We start from the raw sequence: 11,201 nt of genomic DNA on the forward strand, positions 1-11,201 counted from the left end.
GGGCGGCGGGCAGCGGGTGGCAGCTGCGGCGGCGGCGGCGGGCTCCTGCGCACGCGTCGACGCCCAGCGGGTCGGTCGCTGGGCGGGGCCGACGAGGAGCCCAGCCAATGGGCGCGGCACCGGGGGGCGGGGACAGAGGCTTCCCGCCGCGCCGCTGCCCGAAGGCTCGCTGTCTTTAAGAGCCCCGGGCTGGAGTTGTGGTCACTTCTGCTCAGGCCAGGTCTGAGGGCTGCTGTTAGGAGTCTGTGCAGTAGTTCGCACACCGGCCTTTCCTGGGGGGCATCGTCTTCCCGTAAGGGACCAGGAAACGCGACCCCAGGCACCGTGTAAAGAGCCTCATAACTTGTAACGCAGACTCTACCAGCCCCAAAGAGGGAGCAGCTCCATGCCGGCACTTCACTGCTCCGGACGCTGAGGGGTTGAGAGGTTGGGCTACTTTTAGACCCACATTTCTCTCGGCTTCGCTCAGCGTCCCCCCTTTCCTTCCCAGTAAGGCTAGGCACCTGCTCAAGTTGGGTCTTCACGTTGGTCTGGACCTGGGTCTGCGCCCCTCAGTTGTGGAGCCTGGATTCTGTTATTCAAGTGCAGAGTATGGCCGGGAAGAGGGACAAGAGAGACACTCAGAGAAGCCCCAACTCTCTCTTATAACCACCCCACTTCAGCCTGGAAGGTACCCAATAGCCACTCATTCCAGGGCGCTTGCTGCTTCCCCTGTCAGGGAATGGCTGTGAGAGAGGGGCGGTGTGATGGGCGGTGGAGAGGGCGGGCTAGAGGGCTGTTACCACAGCTCTAGAACAGATACGGGCCCTGTGAGAAGCCTGGGAGTTGGGGAGCGGAGAGGATCCCAGACGTGGAATTTGGATGGGCAGAAGAGGTTTTACAGTAAGCAGGCTCTCTGTGTGTGTGGTAGGTGCCTTGGCTGAAGCATGCGGCTGGGGAGAGAGTCAGAACCCAGGAGTGTTTGGACTGTGGGTATCCTAAACTGTGTGCAAACCGTGGGCAAGGCATAGACCAGTAGGCATGAGGGTGGGAGGGTCTAGAGGTGTAGAAGTGGTGGCCCTGCCCTGAGTAGCTTAGTTTGGTGAGAGATAAAAAGCCAGCCCATTAATTGATGCCAACTGGATAGGGTGTGGTTGGGCCCATGTGATGGTGGATAGGAGCTGCAGAGGAGGGGGCAGTGTGCAAAGACAGAGAGGACCTCACTCATCCTAATGGGCTTTAGGGAAGCCTTCTTGTTGATGGTGGAGCTTCAGCTGGCTTGGAAGGAAGGCATTCCTGACCTGGGGGTGAGGTGGAGGTGGTGGTGGTGGTGGGGAAATTGCAAAGTTTAAGAGGCTGGAAATTTCTATGTGTTTTCAGGGGATAGTGAGAAATAACATCTGGAGAGTTAGGGATCCATTGAAGGCTTCTGATCTGTAGGGTGAGGCATGTAAGATGGAACCTTGGAAGGCCCACCAGGTCTGGGTATATATGATGGGATAGATGTGATGAGACCATACTTGAGACCCTTTGATGGGGGGTGGGGCAGAAGTGAAAACAAAAGGAGGGGTGACCTTATTCAACCGTATGCTATGGACACTACTGAGAATGCCTGACTGGGTGCCGATTTTCACAACTAGGGAACTCAGAAACCACTGGGCCCCCTGAGTGCCAGTTTGGATGTGAAGGAAGATAGGCTCTTTTAATAGTAGAACATGGCCTCCAGGAGGCTGTTTATTAGATCCAGAAGATTCTGGTTCAGGCCCCATGCCAGGTCATGCTCTCCATTCTTATGTCCTGTTTCTTCTGCTTCCTCAGTGATGTGGACCAGGGGGGTGCCCACAGGGCCCTTGGGGGTAGCCCCGCATAGGACAGTGCCCTGGTTCACGGTGGGAACCTGGAGGATGGTTGCCATGCCAGGGGTGTGCCCACCACCATGGCAGTGCCCAGGGCCAGGGCCATGACCATGTCCGCCACCATGGCAGGGCCCCTGTGGAAAGCCGGATGAACAATATTAGAGTCAGAGGTCAGTGCCAATCTTACCTGCAGTCAACTCTCTCTCTCCCTTCCCCTTCCCCCTCTCCAGCCCCTACTCTAGGGGACTCAGGATTCCTGGGCAGTAGCAGGGGCTCCTTGTGGAGGTCGGGAGACAGGGATAGCAAGTGACTGCTCCTAGCCCTGGGCCTTTTGCCTTGATGAAGCCAGAGCACAGAGCAAACACAAGGGGAGGAACCTAGATTCATTGGGTTCCATTCCTTGAGCTGAGATATGACTCCCACTCTCTGGACCTCAGTTAATTTTATCTGCAACTAAGAAGCAGAATTATCTCATCTTCTTTCTTCCCTCACCCAGGAATCCATGCAGAGTGATTAGAGGTTTTGCCATGCTGACTACTTAGAAGTGAACGTGGGGCTGGGGGAGGCTACAGAGGAACACAGTGAGGGCCAGGGGCAAGGAGGAGACAGGAAGCAGGGTGAGGGGAGATGCGGGAGCCAAGGAGAAGGAGAGGCAGCTGGAGGGTGGGAGGAGACAAAGGTAGGAGGTGACAAGGTAAGGATGTGCTTGTTCTCTATGCAGGTACAAGGCTATGTGCTGCATTTACATACAAATAGCTGTGTCTGTGTACATGTGCATGGGTGGGCACCTATACATGCCTGCTGTGTGCACAGATACATGTATATGGGTGCATGTGCCTGGTTGTGTGTATGTGACAGTGGGAGTACATGTGAGCCCATGCCTGTCCCTGAGCAGGTGCCAGACTCAAGAAACCAGGAAGAATAGAAAGTAAAATCAAGGCTTTATTGCCTGAGCCAGAAGAGTCCTGGGAAAAGTGGGTTAACCTTCTGTCTTGTGGAACCACTCCCGAGGCCCCAAGGCCAGAGAAGTCTCTTTGCCTCTTGCCACAGGCCTAGGGAAGAGTAGAGACGCTATCTTTCTTCTGGTGCTGGGCACAGGGGACCTGGGGCCCCGTGGGAGCAGGTCTGGGGCTGTGGCCATACTCTGGGGGGTGGATAACTCCTCAGCCTGCTCCTGCCGCCTAGGGCCTGAAAAGGGCTTATAACCAGTGGGGAAGAGGTAGGCTCCATGGTTAGGGGACTTTCCTGTGACCAAGTTAGGGCTGCCACTGCCCCATCCAGGCTCAGTGATGCCTGGAAACTGCCACTTCCCACCCTGCTTGCCTCTTCTATGACTCTTTTTTTGGTGGGGCCAGTTCCGGGCCTAGGAGCTGGGTCTGCTGGTGGTAGCCAGTGGGGGCTGGGGGAGGGGTAAGCAGGGAGGAGGGCAGGCAGCCTCCCTTCTCTGGCAGAGGCAGGTCACTGGGGCCCTGCAGTGTGGTTGGGATTTGGTAGCAAGCCAGCTATCCAGGGAGGCTGTGAGTAGCCAGGAATGCAGAGAAGCATGGAACAGGAGGGGAAGCAGCAGGAGAGAGGATGGGCTGCTGGGGCAGGGAGGGGATGTGAGAAAAGGAGAGAGACAGATGGGAAAACAGGAGAGAAGCAGAGAAGGCTGACGCCTGTAGGGGGTAAACTTGCGCAGTGATGCCCTGCCCCACCCCACCCGTGGGGCTGAGGCCTCCCTATTCTGCATTTGGGGGACATTGTGGCTGCTCCCTGAGGGTCTAGGAAGGGGCTGGAGGTCTGGGGGGCGTGGCAGCGGGGAGGAAAAAGGGGAGACGGCTGGGGAACTTTCTATCCTTTGGACCTGTGGGAAAGGAAGGGAAAAAAAGAAATAGCTTTGGTTATTTGGTTCTGCAGTGAGAATCCTGTCTTCCTCCTGGTGCTGACTTTGTGCCCACCTCCCACCTCCTCCAACAAGGCTCAAGAGCCAGCTGAGTTCTCCTGGGTGGGATGGGGCTAGTTAGGAAGTGTGGGTTCTTGTCCTCACTCTGTCAGCTGTCTGCCCTCCCAACCTCGGCCAAACTCCCTAGCACTAAGGGAGGCGTCTGCAGTGGAAACCTTGTTTCTTCTACTTCCACCTTCAGGCGGGCCCCACCCAGTCTCCCCCTCTGCCTCCTCCCCCGGATCCCACTTTTCTCAGCCCAATCTCTACTCAGATCCTCAGCTGTTTCTTGGCTGCTGCTTATGACTTTCTGGTCCCAGCTCTTAGCCTTTGCTCATGTCTCCTGCCACTTGGAACTCTCTCTTGCTTGACTCTGTGTCGCATTCCTGCAGGAAGTCTGCTTAGATTGGGCCGTCCTGCCTGCCCTCACTGCCCAGCTGCTGGCCCAGAGGGCTCATTCTTGCAGTAACCAATTTGAGTGGTCCTGGGTGTTCTGAAGTGCTCCCTTGGTGAGAATCGCCTCCTTGATGAGATGTATATTTCTTTTTTCTTTTCCTTTTGGCTGCATCACACAGCATGTGGAACTTTCCTGACCAGGGATGAAACCCGCACCGCCTGCAGGGGTAGTGCGAAATCTTAACCACTGGACCACCAGGGAAGTCAGATTTTATTTCTTGAGGGCCAGCATGGTCTTTTGTTCCTTTTGAGGGGAGCCAATGGCACAGCTGCCAAGAGCTGTGTTCAGGGCTCCAGACCCAGCCACACCTCCGGGGCCTCACCCTGAGCATGACCCCTAATTCCCCAGAGCTCATGTGTACGCAGGAGGAGCCCCTGCCTATTTTACTCCTGAGGTTGAAGATCTAGTGAGATGAAGGATGTGTGGGCATGCTTCTTAAACTGTAGAGTGTATTACAAAATTCAAGGGCTTGTTTTCATTTTGGAACCCTACCACCACCCCCCCGCACGCGCACACACACACACACACACACACACACACACACACACACACTCTCAGCTTGTGGTAGATGTGACTGACTGATTGCCCCTGCCTTCACCACCCTCCCCTTCCTTCTCTCTTCCTTCTTCCACCCTACAGCCTTCCGCTGCAGTACTTACCTGGCTCCATCTTTATGGGGCAAGCACAGGGAGTGACAAAAAGAACACCTGTGAGTCAACAGGTAAAGTTTAGTTTACTGTAATCTAAATCTCAGTCTCTCCTTCTCCCTCCCAAGGATGTACACACATAGACCCTTCAAGGGATGTAAGGGATAAAACTGCTCCCTGTGGCTTAGCTTGGGACTCACTGTGGAGCTGGACACTGAGTAGGCGCCAGGCAAGGGTGTTGAGCGGATGCACTGGGTTCATTCATATGGTAGGTAGACAGAGACATGAGAGCATTATGCACCCCTGAACCCTACACCCTCACACGTGACCTACCAGATCCACCCCCAGACTCACAATCATGTATTAATTCATTAAAAAAAAATATATATATATATTTATTTATTTATTTACTTTTAGCAGCGTTGGGCCTTCGCTGCTGCGCGCGGGCTTTCTCTAGTTGTGGCGAGTGGGGGCTACTCTTTGTTGCAGTGAGTGGGCTTCTCATTGCAGTGGCTTCTCTTGTTGCGGAGCACGGGCTCTAGGCACGCGGGCTTCAGTAGTTGTGGTACACAGGCTCTAGAGCGCAGGCTCAGTAGTTGTGGTGCGTGGGCTTAGTTGCTCTGCGTCATGTGGGATCTTCCCGGACCAAGGCTCGAACCTGTGTCCCCTGCACTGGCAGACGGATTCTTAACCACTGTGCCACCAGGGAAGCCCCCTATTAATTCATTTCTACTTGGGTCAATTTCAATCATGTTAATTATTCATGTAGCATGCCTACCATGTGTCAGGTCACAGTACTCAGTCGAAAGAGACTCTTGTCCCTGTGTAGACTCCTGGCATAAAGGTGGGGAGGGAGGCTTGGAGAGATCAGTGCACCCAGAGCAGGGAGGATGGGGTTGGTGGGTAGGGGCCTCTGGGGGATCCAGGGGATCCTAAGATTTTACCCCCATGGCACAAGTGAATGGAAAACCTTCCTTGATCCAAGCTGCTTGTTCCTGTCTCTTCCCATCAGGACTGGAAGGGGACTTGGGGGCTAAGTCAATCTGTCATTTGCCAGTAAGTGTGCTCTCATAGGATGGAGCTTCTGAGGTGCCCTGGTGCCAAGGCTGGCCTTGTCTTGCTTGGGGCTGGTGCATAGGTCATAATGGACAACTCCAGAATGGACCCAGTGCAAATGTGGTATATTAATTAATTTTTTTTTCTGACCCACAAATCAGAATATAATATGTGACATACAGACCAACTACTTGGGCACTCTGGTACTCATATGGTTGCCGAACATAGAGGCACAAATGTTCACACACACAGACACACACATACTTCTGTACTACAACAGCCCCAGCCCCTTGCAAGACAGGCCCCTGGCACCTTTTTTTTTTTTTTTTTTTTTTTTTTAATTTATTTGGATCTTCGTTACAGCATGTGGGATCTACTTCCCTGACCAGGGATCGAACCCAGGCCCCCTGCACTGGGAGCGCGGAGTCTTAACCACTGGACCACCAGGGAAGTCCCCCTGGCACCTTTTGAGCCACCCATTTTTACTGGCTTTTACTTATGCAAGAAATGTTCAGCTGAGGCCAGCCTCTGAGCTATGCCATGGTCCTTCCTGTCGCCTCCTTCTTCCCCTTAGGGAGTGACGAGTATGGAAGAGATCCATGGGACTAGGCTTGGGGAGGGAGTGGTAAAGAAAACCTTAGGGCCAGCCAGGATCTGGCTTGGAAGAAAGAGAAAAAAAAAGGCCTTGGAAAAAAAACAATCCCATTAAAAATTGGGCAGAGGGGCTTCCCTGGTGGCACAGTGGTTAAGAATCTCCCTGCCAATGCAGGGGACACGGATTTGAGCCCTGATCCGGGAAGATCCCACATGCCGCGGAGCAACTAAGCCCGTTCACCACAACTACTGAGCCTGCGCTCTAGAGCCTGCGAGCCACAACTACTGAGCCCATGTGCCACAACTACTGAAACCCACGCACCTAGAGCCCGTGCTCCACAACAAGAGAAGACGCCGCAATGAGAAGTCCACGCACGGCAACAAAGAGTACCCCCTGCTCTCCACAACTAGAGAAAGCCCACGCGCAGCAATGAAGACCCAATGCAGCCAAAAATAAAGAAATAAATTAATTAATTTAAAAAAATGGTCAGAGAACCTGACATTTTTCCAAAGAAGACATACAGATGGCCAGCAGGTACATGAAAAGGTGCTCAACATCAGTAATCATCATGGAAATGAAAACCAAAACCACAAGGAGATATCACCTCACACCTGTTAGAATGGCTATCATCCAAAAGACAAGAAATAAGTGTTGGCGAGGATGTGGAGAAAAGGGAATGTAAATTGGTGCAGCCACTATGAAAAACAGTATGTTGGTTCCTCAAAAAATTAAAAATAGAACTGCCATATGATCCAGTAATTCCACTTCTGGGTATTTATCCAAAGAAAACAAAAACACTAATTTGAAAAGATATATGCACCCCCATGTTCATTGCAGCATTATTTACAATAGTCAAGACATGAAAACAGCCTAAGTGTCCATCAACAGATGAATGGATAAATAAAATGTGTATTATAAACAATGAATATTGTTTAGCCGTATTGTTTGGCAATATTGTTTCAGCCATAAGAAGGAATGAAATCTTGCTGTTTGTGACAACATGGGTGGACCTTGAGGGCATTATGTTGAGTGAAATAAGTCAGACAGAGAAAGACAAGTATCATATAATCTCACTTATATGTGGAACCTAAAAAAATTCCCCAAACAAACAAAAAAACCCCTCAAGCTCACAGATACTGAGAACAGATGGGTGGTTGCCAGAAGCGGGGGGTAGGGCCTGGGTGAAATGGGTGGAGGGGGTCGAAAGGTACAAGCTGCTGTACACCTGACACTAATCTAACCTTATCGTTAATTATACCTCAATTTAAAAAAAAAGACAGGCGTTGGACTGTCTCTCCCCAGTTCAGCCCAAGGTGCTTGAGGGGTAGGAGTTGGTGGCTCTGGAAGGGAATTAACACAATCTCCTGGACCCGCAGCTAAACCCCTGTGCCTGGTGCATCAGAGGCTGTAAATTCAATTCTAACTCAAGAAGAGAGCGCAGACCCAGGAGTGGGATCAGGCATCTAGACACATAGCACACAGACCCACATTGCGTTTATGAGAGACACACACACAAAGAGACACAGAGGCACAGATACCAATTCAGTACACACACACACATACCCAGGGAGACCATGACCACACAGGCCCACAGAACTCACAGAGCCCACAGCCAGCGGAGCCAGACCCTGACCTGGGAGTGCAGAGCAGCAGGCAGGAGGCAGTCTGAGGCTCTGTTTGTCCTCAGGTATATTTGTAAAGGATAGGGAGGGGCTGGGGTGGGCCAGGTGCACTGGGAGGATCATGGGCTGAAGGTGTGGAGGAATGAGGGGGCTGGGCTAATCTTTAACTGGGCAAAGAGCAGCTGGAAACAGGGTGTGTGTGTGTAAGGGTGGAGTGGGTGGGAAGGAGCAGGGAAGAACCCGTTACCCCATCAGCCTGGTAACAAGATGCCACAGAACCAAGGCAGGGGGCCTATACCCTGGCGAGGCTGTTTAGCACCCAGAGGGCCGTCTCTAAACACTTATGGAGCTCCTACTAAATGCCAGGCCCCGAGGTGCTTCACACACTTAGTTAACCCACTGACTCATACAAAACAGTGAGATTATCACCTGCTTCCATGGGTAGAGGAGGAAACAGGGAGCCTAGTGGAGGGACCTCTGGAATCTGTGCCCTGGGAGCCAAGCCCCAGGCCTGAGTTCTCACATGTGCTGCCCCAGCTCAGGGAGCTCGCCTGGGAGTGGAAATTGAGTGAGTCAGAGAAAAAACAAACTTGTGGTTACCAAAGTGGGGAGGGACAAATTAGGGGTATGGGATTAACAGATTAAAAACTACTATAGGCCTTCCCTGGTGGCACAGTGGTTACGAATCTGCCTGCCAATGCGGGGGACATGGGTTCGATCCCTGGTCTGGGAGGATCCCACATGCTGCGGAGCAACTAAGCCCGTGCACCACAACTGCTGAGCCTGCGCTCTGGAGCCCGTGAGCCACAACTACTGAGCCCACGTGCCACAACTACTGAAGCTTGTGCGCCTGGAGCCTGTGCTCCACAATAAGAGAGGCCACTGCAATGAGAAGCCTGCGCACTGCAACGAAGAGTAGCCCCCACTCACCACAGCTGGAGGAAGCCCGCGCACAGCAACGAAGACCCAACACAGCCAAAATTAAAATAAAAAATAAAATAAATTAAATTTATTTTTTAAAAAAACAAAAAACTATATATAAAATAGATAAGGAACAAGGGTATACTGTACAGCATGGGAATTATACTCATTATCTCGAAATAACCTATAATGGAATATAATCTGCAAAAATACTGAAGCACTGTGCTGTACACCTGAAACTAACACAATGTTGTAAATCAACTATACTTCAGTAAAAAATTTTTTAAAAATAGAACTGGGGATAAGATTAATAAATTTCCAGGACACTGAAAAAAGAAAAAAAAGAAAAGAAGAGGGGACTTTGGGGTTGGAATGTCGACAAGCCGGAAGCAAGCCTAGGGTTTTGCAGTCCAGACCACCAGGTTGCTCTGTGCTCTGCAAGCCCCTGTGGCCCGGCCCAGCTGAATCCTCTGGCCTCTTGCTTGTGCCACACCCCTTGGCTTCCCTTAGGCCCCTGCAGACAGACCAGATGCCCCTATTACAAGGCATCCCCTCTCTCCCTGCATCTTTCTTCTCCTGTATCCTGCTCTGTGGGACTATCTGCTCACCTTTGTATCCCCAGGGACTGGCCCTTAGCAGGTGCCCAATAAAAATCTGGTGAATGAATGCAAGGTTGGAGTGTAGTTACTGTTGGGTAGTAACTGGTCTCCATTTCTGTGGTTTATATTTTGTTTATTGTTCTTTTTTTTTTTTTTTTTTTTTTTTTTTTTTGTGGTATGCGGGCCTTCCTCTGTTGTGGCCTCTTCCGTTGCGGAGCACAGGCTCCGGACGCGCAGGCTCAGCGGCCATGGCTCACGGGCCCAGCCGCTCCGCGGCATGTGGGATCTTCCCATACCGGGGCGCGAACCCGGTTCCCCTGCATCGGCAGGCGGACGCGCAACCACTGCGCCACCAGGGAAGCCCTGTTCTCTCTTTTTTACATGTTAAAAAATATTTTATTTTCTGGAAAAAGGAGAAGGAGGAGGATTTTTCCCATGATGGCAGTCCCCTGGCTGACCTGAGCTCCAACCCCTGGGCTCACCGTGATGGGTGAAACCGAGGCCAGCTGACACTCCCACCCTCAACTAGGCGAAGGGGCTTGGAGGGACCCTGTTTCTATCAAGGAGAACAAGGACCATGTGAAATCAAGAACATGCAGGAGGAGGCAGAGAAATTAAAGCAGCTGCTCTCTCTATGTTCTCCTATAAAAAGCCTGGTTGAACTGGATGCACCTGAACTGCTTTAAATTCGTTTTTAAAAAGTGACCCTGCCGGAGAGAAGGGAAAACCTGGGCCTCACTAAGGTTTATACTTGAATGTAGTAACTTGCTTGGAATAACTAAAAACTGGGGAACTTCTCAAATGTCCATCAATATGTGAACAAATAAACGGATCATGGTGCATGCACTCCATGGGATACGACAGTAAAAAGGAATGAACTATTGATATGCACAAAAACATAAGTGAACCTCAAAATAACTGCTGGTGAAGGAAGCAAGACATGAGGAATCCATACTACATAAGTGTCTATAAAATTCTAGAATGGTGTAAAATTCTAGAAAATGTGAACAAATTGACAATGACAGCAGATCAGTGGTTGCCCCGGGGAAAGCGTGGTGGGAGGGGGAGGGGCTGGAGGGAGACGTTAGAAAGGGACATGAGGAAAGTTTTGGGTTTCATGGATGTGTTCATTATCTTGATTGTGAGGATGGTTTCATGGGGTAAACACACGGCAAAACTTATCAAATTGTACATTTTGTGCCATTTCTGGTATATCATTTTGGCCTCAATCAGAGCTGTAAAAACAGAAGTAACATAACCACATCAGAAAACAATTTGGAAAATGGAGAGGAGGAAAATAGTGATTCTCCTTTATTTCCCTAGTGGGCAGGAAAGGAAAGTATTTGTGTGTCAGTTTCTTTTAAAATACCAATTATCTGGGCTTCCCTGGTGGTTCAGTGGTTGAGAATCTGCCTGCCAATGCAGGGGACACGGGTTCGAGCCCTGGTCTGGGAAGATCCCACATGCCGCGGAGCAACTGGGCCCGTGAGCCACAGCTACTGAGCCTGCGTGTCTGGAGCCTGTGCTCCGCAACAAGAGAGGCCG

Source organism: Physeter macrocephalus, unplaced genomic scaffold, assembly GCF_002837175.3.
Source record: "Physeter macrocephalus isolate SW-GA unplaced genomic scaffold, ASM283717v5 random_190, whole genome shotgun sequence".
NCBI lineage: Eukaryota > Metazoa > Chordata > Mammalia > Artiodactyla > Physeteridae > Physeter > Physeter macrocephalus.